Source organism: Podarcis bocagei, assembly GCF_964188305.1.
Source record: "Podarcis bocagei genome assembly, chromosome: W".
NCBI classification, from domain to species: domain Eukaryota; kingdom Metazoa; phylum Chordata; class Lepidosauria; order Squamata; family Lacertidae; genus Podarcis; species Podarcis bocagei.
The window spans coordinates 16,101,699-16,115,342 of record NC_138131.1 but is presented as its reverse complement, the minus strand read 5'-3'; the positions used below and the strand labels follow the sequence as shown (position 1 = coordinate 16,115,342).

Sequence of the window (13,644 nt, the reverse complement as noted above, 5' to 3'; positions counted from 1 at the left end):
AGGAGAATTCCGGAATTAGCCAGTCACGTGCAGCCCAATGTGTAAATAATGTATATAAAGCAGATACTTTGAGGGGACTTTCATTTCCCTCCTCACCACTATGAGCTGAATAAAGAGCATAAAATCCACTCTCGACTCTGAGTATATTTCACTGGCGACGAGGATGGGATCCCGCTGAGCTGACCACCACACACAGCACCTCAGCACCGCCACCTGCCGCACCGCTGCCTCGCACCGTGTATCCAGGCTTCAGCTCCGGGACCCAAGGAACTCAGAATGGCAACCAACAGCAGCTTCTCGCCGTTCAACCCAGCATCCGGAGACTGGGAAGCGTATGCCTCCTGTTTCACCTTCCTCCTAGAAGCCAAAGGGGTCACCAACGAAGAGGATGCCAAGAAGAGGGCGATATTCTTCAGCGTCTGCGGAGAGGAGACGTTTGAAATCGCCCGGGCTCTCATTGCGCCTGAAGACGTCACTATTGTTCCATACAAAACAATAATGGAACGGCTGAAGGGGCACTTTTTGCCGCAGCCCTCAGTGGTGGCTTGTCAAAATGCCTTCTACGCAAAGCGGCAAGCCCCTGGGGAAACCATAACTGGGTTTGTGACCTCTCTCCACCAAGCCGCCCGGTTCTGCAACTTCTCAGAATTGGAGAACATGCTTCGTGACTGCCTCGTCGGTGGTCTGAAGGATGAGAAGCTGCAACAACACCTCTACGCTAAGAAGGACCTAACGTTCCAGGTCGCTCTGGAGGAGGCCCTGGCAACAGAAGCTGCCGAGAGTTCGACGCAAGAGGCACAGCCGAGCCTGCTGTCCCAACCGAGGGTCCACCACAAAGGACGACTCAGGATCTGACAGGGAGGAGGTGCACCGAGTACAGCAGTGCAGTCAAGCAGCGCACAGACCACAGCTGCCTCGACGAAAAGGAGGAAACTGCGCAAGCTGCGGGGAGAGTCATGAGAGGAGGACCTGCCGTTTCCGCAACGCAGAGTGCAGGCAGTGCGGAAAATTGGGACACATCGCCCGGGTGTGTCGGGCTCGGCCCACCCGATGCCAGGCATCAGATGACCGATCCAAGAGCCCCAGGGCCCAATACACCGAGGCAACTCGATGGAGCTCACAGACTTCCAGGTATACCAGTTGCCCCACCCCAACGTAGAGAAAAATTATATAGAGGTACAGATAAAGGGGGCACCGTGCCGCATGGAGCTTGACACGGGTTCATCTCTATCCATAATCTTGGCAAGGACCTTAAGGAAACTGTGTCTTAGTGGGGGTCCCAAACTCAGGCCGGCCCCATTCACCCTCCGGGACTTCCAGAAACGTAAGGTCCCCACAATGGGGATGGGGACCTTCAGGGTGCAATATCGAGGGTGGATGCAGCAACTGGACTTGCTTGTGGTCAAGGGGCCCCTACATTAGCTTACTGGGATTGGCATGGTTTGGACCACTGGGGCTAGCCGTCACCGGGGTGAACCACACTAGCTTACAAGTGGACGTGGACGTCATATGCAAGGAATTTCTGGGGGTTTTCAATGGGAAATTGGGACAGTATACGGGCCCCCCATTGCCCTACAGCTTGACCCCGCAGTACAACCTATCAGGCTCAAGGCCCGCCGGGTCCCATTCGCCCTGAAACCCCGTATAGACAAGGAATTGGACCGGCTCGTGGAGCCAGGAGTGCTGGAGCCGGTGCCTAATGCCCCCTGGGAAACCCCAATCGTCACACCCATCAAGCCTAATGGTTCGGTCCGCATCTGCGCAGACTACAAATGTACCATAAACAAGGCCCTCACGGCCCACGCATACCCAGTGCCAGTGGTCAGCCATGTCCTTGCCACCCTGGATGGGTCAAAAAAATTTGGCAAGCTGGACTTGGCCCAAGCATATCAACAGCTGCCAGTAGATGAGGCCACAGCAGAGGCACAGACGATTGTGACACACAGAGGAGCGTTCAGGGTAAAGCGGCTGCAATTCGGTGTCAGCGTGGCACCAGGCATATTCCAGAATCTAATGGACTCTCTCCTTAAAGGGATTCCTGGCGTCACCCCCTTCTTCGATGATGTGTTGATTGCTGGGCCCACACCAGAGGAGTTTGAGGACCGCCTCCGCACCGTTCTGCACCGTTTCCAGACGGCGGGTCTCAAGGTGAAGCGGGGGAAACGAGTCAGCGTGGAGGAGCCCCGCCATAACAGGAGCAAAGGCAAGCAGCTAAGGAGTCAGCCTGCACACATGAAAGGGAAAAACAGATGAGAGAAAACACAGTGTAGAAAAAACTAGAGGGACACCTAGTGGCAAAAGAAGTGAAAGAAGTGAGTAAAATCAACAGAAGGCAATTAAGTATAGTGGTAGCTCCACCTACTGGGCAAACTGGAAATAACAAGAATAAACTGATATAATAAAGAAATGAACACTGTTTGCATATATTAGCTAAATTTGAAAGTATGTGCAACCTAAAAAACCTAAATAACCCAAACAAAGAGATTCCTGGTCTTACTCAATATAAGAGCAATTAAAATAAGAATTATTATTATTATTATTATTATTATTATTATTATTATTATTATTATTATTATTATTATTATTTTAAAACGGAAATGGAAGTATAAAAAGTGAAGCAAGGGAAACTCCCAGAAATAAAAGAAGCGCAGAGACCACCTGAAACTGTTATTTTAAAAGAGGTATTGCTAGGTAGCCTTCTCTTTTCTTTTTTTTTAAATCATCTTTATTAAAGTTTCAAAAGGTTACATATAACAAAACAAGACAAACAAAGAAAAACACAAAGAACAACAAAAAAGATTCCACCTTTTAAATCTCATTTTCAGTAACTTCTTTTCAAGACTTCCCCACACCTCCCCTTATTGTATTCCAACTCCAGTTGTTTGTTCAAACAAGTTGTTATCCTTAATATCTTAACCATAAAGTGTTAATTTGCTTAGCCATAATTTGTTAATATGATTCTATAGTAAATTTAGGTCTTATCATCATTATCCTTATCCTTAATTTAATTTATTCAACAAATTTTAAAATATATACCTTAATCATATATGAAGGAGGAAATAAAAAGTATAAAGACAAAAAAGAGACACCTTTCCTAAAGTTGTCCTTAATTCCCATCCACGGATTCCCCATTTTTATAATAATAAAAAACATATAGTTTTTACACTGCACTGTGAAAATCAGGCCGCTTTTGGACTTCTAAACCCCCACCCTTCTCTCCCCGGTTTCAGTCCCAAACCAAAGTCCAGTTAGTCCATCTTTTTAGCCTGGCAATCTTATGTCCGAGGCTCTCAAGTCTCTCTCAGTCCCTTCCAACCGGCTTCTTTGGAAGTCTCTCGTGCTGAACATCCAGGGTCGAAAAGGTACCTTCTCAATGTTGGTCATGCTTCTTCCAGCTATGCCTGCTTGTTTGAGGATGGAGCTCCAGCTCTGCTTCTTAAGTCTATATGTCCCAAATGGTCCTGCTTTCGCTTTGGTCGAATTAGAGTTCATCTTAGCAGATCTCCGGCTCTCTTTTATCTTCTGTGGCCTTTCAGCCACCCCTTCTTTCTGCTCCTCTTGTTCAGCAGGTGTCTTTCCCTCCTCTTCAATCTTTGGTTTCTTTTCTTGTTCAGCTGCCTGTGTTTTGAACATCAAGTCCCTTTCCAACTCAATGGGTGTATTTTCTGTTAACTTCGGTTTTGTGGGGCTTGTAGACAAAACAAGGCCTTTCTTTCTCGTCTCTCGCAGCTTTCCCACGAGAAAAATAAGTTCTTGCAAATCAGCTCGTATTTCCCGACCTAGTTCCATTCTTGTAATGTCCAAGAATCCCCTCTAGAGGGATTCTAGTTACTTTGTATTCTTTTGTATTCTTGTATTCTGTAGAGGTATCAAATTTTTGAATTAGAACGTTTCTGCAGCGGAACAGGAAAAGAAACCTGAGAAAGTGAGGGGGAAAAAGAACAAAGGACTGATTACGACTTGGAAAGAACAAGGGAGGAGTCATATTATTGTGAAAGACCAAGGAAAACTAAAGGCCTGTCAGGGGCCTCTTTAAGACTGGGCGTCTGAAGTTAAATTTTATTTAAAAAAACAAACAAAAAAAAACCGGCAAGGTGGAACTGGAAGGAAAAAAAACCGGCTATGGACGTGAGATCTCCAGGCTGACAGTAGACAGACTGACGGACATGGGGAATCGAAACCGGGGAAGGGTGGGGGGAGATTTGGAATTCAAAGGGTGTACAACTATTTTTTGAACTTTTCTATATTTTTTACTTTGATTGGACGTGCTTATCAAAAAAGGGAATTCGTGGAAGGAAATGTTGGGAAACTGCCAGGGAGATAACGTCCATCATGGCCCCCAAGCCGGAGTTCTGGACGTCCATCGGCCTCCCGTAGTCACGCAGATCCAACAGTTAGGGGCACAAAGCCTTAGAAATTCCTAGCTGCATTCCTAGGCTGGTGCACCCTCTTTATCAGCAGAAACACAGCCAAAAGCTTGCATCACAGAAGAGCATAATTTTCAGACTTTATTTAGCGTTTAACAGAACAAAAGAAAACACGTCCATTCTGTCAGCGTCTTTGAGCCGACTGACAAAAACGAAAGGAAAACAACAGCAGACATAAACATCCTGTGACTAGGACATGCGCAGACTCTGTTACTTACAAAAGCATGCTCCCTTTTAAGGTGGAACGGAAATATCCTAACATCCTCCCCCTTTCCGTGTAACCTGTTGTACCTGTGGTTCACCCAATTGCAACCTTTGTACATAAACCTTAAGTTGTTCTTTGTTAACAACCTTAGACAACAGATCAGCAGGAATTTCATTTCCTGCCATGTAGGACACCCGAATCAGTCCTTTCTGAATACACTCTCTTGCACGATGTAGCTTAATCTGCAAGTACTTGGTTCTCTGCTTGCAACTCTCGGAGTTCAGCAAAGCCAAACATGATCTATTGTCTTGATACACTTGTATAGGACATTTCACAGACACCCTGATGTCCTTAAACAGTTGCATCAACCATTCACAATCCATGAGTGAAAATGACAGAGCATTGAGTTCTGCTTCACAGGAACTTAGGCTCACTGTTGTTTGCTTCTTGCACAACCAGTCAAACAGGCAGTGGTTGTACATGTAGCATACTCCAGAAGTGCTTGTACCATCCGTGGTGTCACTTCCAAAACTTGCATCTGCAAAGATTTCAAGACCTCCAGTCTTCTGACTGGTGAACCTCAGCCTGTAGTGCATAGTCCCTTTCAAATAGCGGGCTATGCGCTTCAGAGCTTTCCAATCCTGAACCGTAGGATTGTTGGCATGTCTGCTAAGCAAATTACAGCTTACAGCTATGTCAGGTCTTGAGCATCTGGCAATGAAATTCAGCTTGCCTAGAATGCATCTGTACAGCGTTGTGTCAGAAAACGCTTCAGCAGTACTGTCTACCTGGTAACCTGTCACCATCGGTGTGTCTGCTGGGTTTGCATCAACCAAATTCAACCTGGTTAACACATCAGCAATTTTCTGTGTTTGGTGTACCAGAAAATTACCTGCTTGGTCCCTCTCCACCTGCAGAGAAAGATAGTTGGATACCTCACCAAGATCCTTCATGTCAAAGTGCTCCTTCAGCTGAGCTAGGGTGCTTTGGTAAAAAGCCTGATTCTTCCAAAACATCAGAAGATCATCAACAAAACATAAACAATACAGTTTGTTTTGCCCCTCCTCCTTGACAAACACACATGGATCAGCTTTGCCCTGGTGAAAACCTAGAGAAAGCAATGTCTCAGTGAGTTTTGTGTTCCAACACCTGGCACTCTGCTTGAGACCATATAAGGATTTCCGCAGTTTACAGACCATTCCCTTCTGTATCTCCATCCCATCAGGTGGAAGCATGTACAGCTCCTCCCCCAAAATCCCGTACAAAAAAGCTGTATTAATGTCGTGGTGGGAAACATGCAGTTTCTCCTCCGCAGCGACCTTGAGCATCAGCCGAATGCTCTCATATTTGACTGTGGGAGAGTAGGTCTCGTGGTAATCCTGTCCTGGTACCTGTGAAAAACCTCTGGCAACCAGTCTGGCTTTGTGTCTGACTACCTTGCCATTCTGGTCTGTCTTGGCCTTGAAGACCCATTTGCTGCCAACCAGTCTCATTCCTGGGACTACCGGTACCAGTTCCCAAGTTTGGTTCCTGTTCAAGGAATCAACTTCAGCCTTCATGCCATTAAGCCAAGGCTCAGCATCCTTAGAGGTTAACTCCTGAACCTCTTTGAAGCTTGAAGGTTCCCACACCTTCTCTGAGCTACTAAGAACAGCAGTTGCTGTCTTAGCAAACTCATCAGCATACCTCTTTGGAGGTCTGCCCTTGGTCGCCCTTTCAGATCTGCGTACTAGACGCAAGTCTTCTGGACTCATCTCCTCTTTCTTAGGAGAAAAGTGACCAATGGTGAACAGTGGTTCTTCCAGTTCATTGTCAGACGCATCAGATGGTCTGACTGAGGCCTTTGCGCTCTGGTAGTCTGCTGTGTCATCACTTTCACTGACATCAGCAGCAGCGCCGCCCACTGAACTGGAATCCGAACTCTGATCATCATCATCATCATCATCATCCTCCTCCTCATCATCATCAGCAGCAGCTTTCTCATCTTTAGCTGCTTGCTTGACATCACCTTCATCCTCCTCAGGGTAACTCTGGAAAATTCCCACATTTTCCCCCCACTTAGGATTGTACTCAACACTCCTTGTGAACTTAATGGACTTAGAGTTAGTCATCCATACCCTGTATGCACCTTTTTCGTACCCCATGAACAAACCATGTGCCCCACGCTTGCCAAGCTTGCTGGTTTGTGGGGAGTGTACCCACATGTCCGAACCAAATATTTTCATGTGTTTGGTGTTGGGTTTCTTGCCAAACATCTTCTCATAGGGGGTACAACCAATAGGTGATGACAATCTGCGATTAAAGGTGTAAACCAAATTCCCCAGAGCCTCCCCCCAAAACTTATCAGGGAGATTGGCATCATGCAACAGGGTTTTGATTCCTTGCAGCAATGTTTGATTTGCTCTCTCCGCAAGCCCATTCATCCATGGCGATCTGGGCGTTGACATGTCATGCTGGATTCCCTTCTCAGTCAGGAAAGCTTCAAACTGCTGAGAAGTGAACTCCCCGCCCCGATCAGTAAACAAACAAGAAATTCGTTTACCATGCACATTCTCCAGCCAAGCACAGAATGCCTTAAACTTTGGAAACGCTTGCGATTTCTGTTCGAGCAAATACACATGAATGTACCTAGAAAAAGAATCAATCAGAATCATGAAGTACCTTGCTCCTCCTATAGAGGGCGCAAGTGGACCAATCAGGTCCGCATGCACTAGCTGGTAGGGTTTGGAAGCCTGCCTGCTAGACTCCTTGCCTTTTGGAGCAACCTTCACCTTGTTCTCTGCACAAGATACACATTTCATGTGAAATTTACAGGGTTTGATGTTCAAACCTTCAACCACCTCTGGCATCTTGGCCAGTGCCTTCCAAGAGAGGTGACCAAACCGTCGATGCGCATCGTGAATGCAACCTGCATGAAGAACTTTGTTAGTTTGTGCAACACAACATGAATCAGCATTAGATACAACAGCAGTGTCATCATAAGTTATATGGAACAAACCATCCATAAACTTAGCATGCAAATAGTCCTCTTTGCCTTTACTGATGACACAGACGCTCCTCTTGAAGGAAATCTGAAAACCACGCCCAGTAAGCTGTGGGACGCTCAACAAGTTGCTCGCCGCTCCTGGAACATACAGTACACCGCTGATGGTTGTGTGCAAACTTGCAAGTTTCACAGTCCCTTCTCCTGCAATTTTCAACGTCCTTCCATCAGCCAGGTGGATCTCACCTTCCTGAGGCTTGAAGGAGATAAAGAGATGCCTGTCCTTGGAAACGTGGCGGGTGGCACCTGAATCCACAATAAATCTGCCTTTGGCTGTTGGAGCAGTCCTTACAGCAAGCAAACCCTTGTTTTGCAGCTTGCCCCCCTGCTGCTCCTGGTCAGCAGACGTGCCTTTAGCCTTTGGTGAAGCAGTGCCAGCAAACATCGCTTTGTTTTTCCCTGGCGCGGGCTTTCCACCCCCCTTCTGCTTCGGGCCACCTGCAGGCTTTTTCTTCTGTTTATTTCCAGTCTTTGGACAAAACCTCTGAGTATGACCTTGGTTCCCACAGTTCCAGCACTTCACAGCTGCCAACGCTTTGGCTCCCCCTGGAGGCTGGAATGCTGTCCCACTTTGCTCCCCCTGAAGCGCACAAGCCGACTCAGCTGCATTCCTTCTATCGTATTCATTCTGCAAAGTTGCCAAGACCTTTGTAGCAGTGAGGTCTTGCGCAGGGAGGGTCGCCAGCTGACTTGCCACGGCATGATAGCTTTCATCCAGGGAGTCCAGGATGAGAATAGCAAACAGTGACTCAGGCATATTGAAACCTCTCTGAGCCAATTCCTGTCTGAGATGCTGCAACTGTAAAACGTGGGCTCTAAGATCTTCCCCTGGCTCCAAACGCTTCCTGTGCAGCTTTCTGAAGTAAAGCAACACAGACCCAGCCTCTCGTCGGAGATGACAGGCTCTAAGCCCGTCCCACATCTCACGGGCAGTTGCCTTGCCAGCCAAGGTGATTAACTCTTCAGGAGCTACTGAGAGCAAAATTATCCCCATGGCTTTCGAATCCTGTGCTTTCCACTCATCTGTCACAGGGGCTGGGGGGTTCTCAGAAACGGTATTCCATACTCCAAGCCTTCTCATCTGGCCCTCACAGTACCTTGCCCAGGTCTGATAGTTGTGGCCATTCAGCTTTAGTGGACACGGAGCAGTTTCTGAGGTCTGTAAGAGATCCATCTCAGCTTTTTACTTAAGCCGTGAGCACTATGCCTTCAAAGACTCCTTATCTTGGCAGCTCATTAATCACGAAGCCTTTCTGGCTCGGCTCCCAGGCCAATTAATCTGCCGGAGATCAAAGACTCTTTGCCGAGGTAGAACAGAAAAGCGTCCCTTTGCTTTCGCTTTCCCCCCCTTCATACCTCTCAAACGCAGTCTGTTGCAGCTTTACTCTCCTGTAGGTGCCGTGAATCTGGGCCCGAAACCTTGTTGTTGGGAAACTGCCAGGGAGATAACGTCCATCATGGCCCCCAAGCCGGAGTTCTGGACGTCCATCGGCCTCCCGTAGTCACGCAGATCCAACAGTTAGGGGCACAAAGCCTTAGAAATTCCTAGCTGCATTCCTAGGCTGGTGCACCCTCTTTATCAGCAGAAACACAGCCAAAAGCTTGCATCACAGAAGAGCATAATTTTCAGACTTTATTTAGCGTTTAACAGAACAAAAGAAAACACGTCCATTCTGTCAGCGTCTTTGAGCCGACTGACAAAAACGAAAGGAAAACAACAGCAGACATAAACATCCTGTGACTAGGACATGCGCAGACTCTGTTACTTACAAAAGCATGCTCCCTTTTAAGGTGGAACGGAAATATCCTAACAGGAAATTGGGGTGGACCTTGGGGAAATTTTTTTTTCTTTTAATGATGAGGGATGGTGGAATGTAAAGGGAAAGAGGTCATATAACTAAATTGAATAGTGGGTTAAACAAAATAAGTTTTAAATTGGGAGTAAGAACTTGTGGAACTAAATTAATGAAAGGGGAATACAATAGGGAGGGAGATGGGGGAGTCCTGGAAAGATGTTAATGAAAATAAGGCTTAAATTGTAAAGGTTTATTTTTTTTCCTTTTGTTTTTTTCTTTTTTAAGTTTTGGAAACTTCAATAAATATGATTATTTTTTTTTAAAAGGCTCCTTCGCGAGTCGGGAGGGCGCTAGCGGTGCCCGCCGAGTCACCATGTCCACGGGCTCCGTGCCCGTGGTTTTTAAGGGTCCCCGTGTCGCCGGCACGGCAAGACCCAGCCCCCTGTCAAGCCGATTCCCTCCGGAGCTCGGAGGGAGTCCGCCATTAGTCGATCGCGCTAACCCGGAAGTCTCTTGCTAGGTAGGCTTCTCAATGGGATCGAAGAAGATTCAGACAACAATTGGCCTAGCCTCAGCCTCTAACCAAGCAAGGAGAACATCAGTGGTGGAGAATGAGAGCAACATGGACGTTAAAGAGATATTATTGGCAATGGAAAGAATGGAGAAGAACCTAGGAGATAAGATAAGCACCCTAGATGGAAATATTAAAATCTTAGATGGAAAAGTGGAGAGTATGGGCACAAAAATTGAGAAAAATTCCACATTAATAATGGACCTTTCTAATCAAGTGAACCAACTGACAACAAAGAAAAAAGAGCTAGACAAGATGGTGCAGGAGATAAAGAATAAGTCATTAAAACAAGAGGAAGCCATAACAAAATTCAGGCGGATCAAAGAGACTCAAGGAAACGCCAAGTGAAAAACAAAGAGGAAACTGAGGAACTGAGGAAGGTTCAGGAAGAGACCCTGGATGTAATTGCTGTTCTTGAGATGAAGCAAAAGGAGATGTTGCTTCGCTTCCGAGGAATTAAAGAGAACGAGGAGGAAGAAATTTCAACAAAACTATTGAAAGTACTGGCGGATTGGCTAGGGGGTCGAGGAAGATGAATTACTTTTGGACATTGAAAAAATATTTAGGATTAAGGCGAACAAGTCAAGAAACAAAAAGGGACCGGGAGATTGTTTAGTATTTCTGAACTCGAGGCTACTCAGGGGGAAAATCCTATTAAAGAATAGAACTGATCCCTTGTGTATAGAGGGCAAAGTAATTGAGATTATGAAGGAGATCCCGACCAGGTTGTTGAAGAGGAGAGACAATTACAGATTCTTAACAGCAGCACTGAAGAAGAATAAAATTCTGTTTAGGTGGGAATTTCCCGAAGGACTTACCTTTACCTATAAAGAGAGAAGAAGAACCCTTAGATCGGTGGAGGAGACCAGAATTTTTTGGAGGAAGTACTGGGAGGAGCTGGGAGGAGAAAGGCTCCAAGAGCGAGAAGAAACAAGATAAAGCTAGAATTATTATAACGACTTCTATCTTTTGTGCCCTTATATTATTATTTCTTTTTCCTTTTCTTTACCAACTACCACTGATTTTAAAGTAGTTCATATAAATTTAATAGCTGTATGGCCTTTAAGTGTATTTCCTGGAATATTAATGGTTTGAACAGTAAACTGAAAAGGAACAAAGTAGAATGTATCTTAAAGAAAGGAAAATGGGATATAATATGTCTACAAGAGACCCATGTATCTAAAGATCATATACGGGTACTAAAAAACAAGAACTTGGGTCTGGAGTTTATAGCTGCAGGAGCGGAAAAGAAAAGAGGGGTGGTAATTTATGTAAAACCAGCGTTAAGTCCACAACTAATATTTCAAGATGAGGAAGGTAGAATAGTAGGAGTAGAAATACAAATAAATCAAGAAAAGATAATAGTGGTAGGAGTGTATGCTCCAAATAATAATAAATCCGAATTTTACAGAAAACTGGAAGAGAAGCTCTGGGAATTCGATAATGGAAAGATAATTATGATGGGAGATATGAATGGAGTTATATCTATTGAAATGGATAGAACCGAGAGAGGGGGGAAATCAAACTCAGGCAGACTACCATTATCGTTCTTCCAGTTGACTGATAATCTAAATTTATTCGATACCTGGAGATTGAAACACCCCACTGAAAAGGATATTACCTATTTTTCTGAAGATAAAAAATCGGGAGGGAGAATAGACGCAATTTGGGCCTCGAAAAAATCGACATTGAGCTTGGTAAAAGCAGAGATTCTGAATAAATCTCTCTCAGACCATAATCCAGTTACTATACACATGAGATTTAAAAAACATACGAGAGGGAGGTGGAGGATGAATGATGAGGTTTGGAGAGATGAGCAAAAGGTGATTAAAATGAGGGAATTGTTGAAGGAATTTTTTGAAATTAATGAGAGACATGGGACAGACAGGAAAATCATTTGGGATACCAGTAAAGCCTATATGAGAGGAATTGGAATACAACAAATGGCAAGAATAAGGAAGGATAAAGCAAAGGATACTATGGAAATAAATAAACAGATAAGGGAGAAGGAAAAAGAACTGTTGAAAAATCCGAAACAAGAGAGCATAATCCAGAATATTAAAATTTTACAATCCCAATTAAATAATTTAATAAACAAAGAGGTAGAAATTAAGATTAAGTGGACAAAACAAAGGTATTTTGAATCGGCAAATAAACCCGGTAGAATGTTGTCATGGCTAACAAAAGAGAAACAAGCGGATAGGGTTATAAATAAGATTATTGAACAAGGAAAAGAAATTACAGACCAAATTACAGATCAAATAAAAATGATGTTTAGGAATTTTTATAAAAAATTATATGAGTTGGAAGACAAAGATGAGAATAAAATTAAAGAGTGTGTAAGAGAAAACAAAATCCCTGAAATAGATGGCAAGGAATTTAGTAATTTAAACTCGTGCATAAGTGCAGAAGAAATAAGAGAGGTGATAAGGAAAATGGAAAATCACCAGGCTCAGACGGAATACCAATTACATATTACAAGAAACTAGAAGAAGAAGTAATCCCTAGATTTAAAAAGATCCTGAATGAGATAATGGAAGAAGGGAAATTTCCTGACTCTTAGCACGAAGCGTGGATAACCTTATTACCAAAACAAGGAATGGACCCAAATATTATAAAGAACTACAGGCCAATTTCACTACTGAATATTGATTACAAAATTTCCGCAAATAGATTGAAAAAATGCTTGAACAGAGTAATAGGCAGGGACGAGAATGGCTTCTTACCGGGGAGACAGATAAAAAATAATACAAGAATAGTGATTGATCTTCTAGAATATATTGATATGAAACCTAGCAAGAAGGTGGCAATGTTACTGGTAGATGCGGAGAAAGCCTTCGACAGTGTGGCCTGGAATTTTCTGGTCCACACTGTGGAAAGTTTGAAACTTGGGAACAAAATTTCAAATGGTATTAAAGCAATATATGAAAACCAGAAAGCTAAGCTAATAATTAACAATGAAATAACTGAAGAATTCCAAATTGAAAGAGGCACCAGACAAGGATACCCTCTATCCCCACTTTTGTTTATTATGACGCTGGAAACACTCCTAACAGCGTTAAGAAAGGACCCAAAAATCAAAGGGGATTAGCCTAGGTAATAGACAATATAAAGTTAAAGCGTTTGCGGACGATGTAATCATTACTACAGAAAACCCAAAAGAAAGTATACCAGAAGCACTAAAGAAATTGTTTGAATATGGAGGAGTATCAGGCTTTAAGTTAAATAAAGAAAAATCTAAATTATTAACGAAAAATATGGGGGTAAAGGATCAGGAAGAATTGGAAAGAGTAACAGGCCTTAAAATTACCACGAAAGTTAAGTATTTGGGGATCTGGATCACAAATAAAAATACCAATTTGTACAAGGATAACTATGTGAAGAAGTGGAAGGAAATAAAAAGGACATCTAAATTGACCTGGCTTGTGTGACGGAGACCTGGGTGCGCGAAGGGGAAACTGTTACCTTACGAGAGATGGCGCCCCCAGGTTTCTCCGTCCTCCACCAGTCGCGGACTGTGGGCCGGGGGGGAGGGGTGGCATTATTAATCCGAGAAGACTGTTCTTTCAGGGCTCTACCATCGCCATCGATCCCCGGCATTG

General features: G+C 44.3%; 1 long non-coding RNA gene across 1 annotated transcript; it reads left to right on the top strand.

Moving 5' to 3' along the window:
* The first annotated feature begins 2,587 nt into the window (after positions 1 to 2,587).
* LOC308577870 lies at positions 2,588 to 12,283 on the top strand. The gene is made up of 3 exons (XR_014003737.1): positions 2,588 to 2,691; positions 9,992 to 11,110; positions 11,154 to 12,283. It is a non-coding gene; the product is annotated as an uncharacterized lncRNA (long non-coding RNA).
* The last annotated feature ends 1,361 nt before the right edge of the window (positions 12,284 to 13,644 follow it).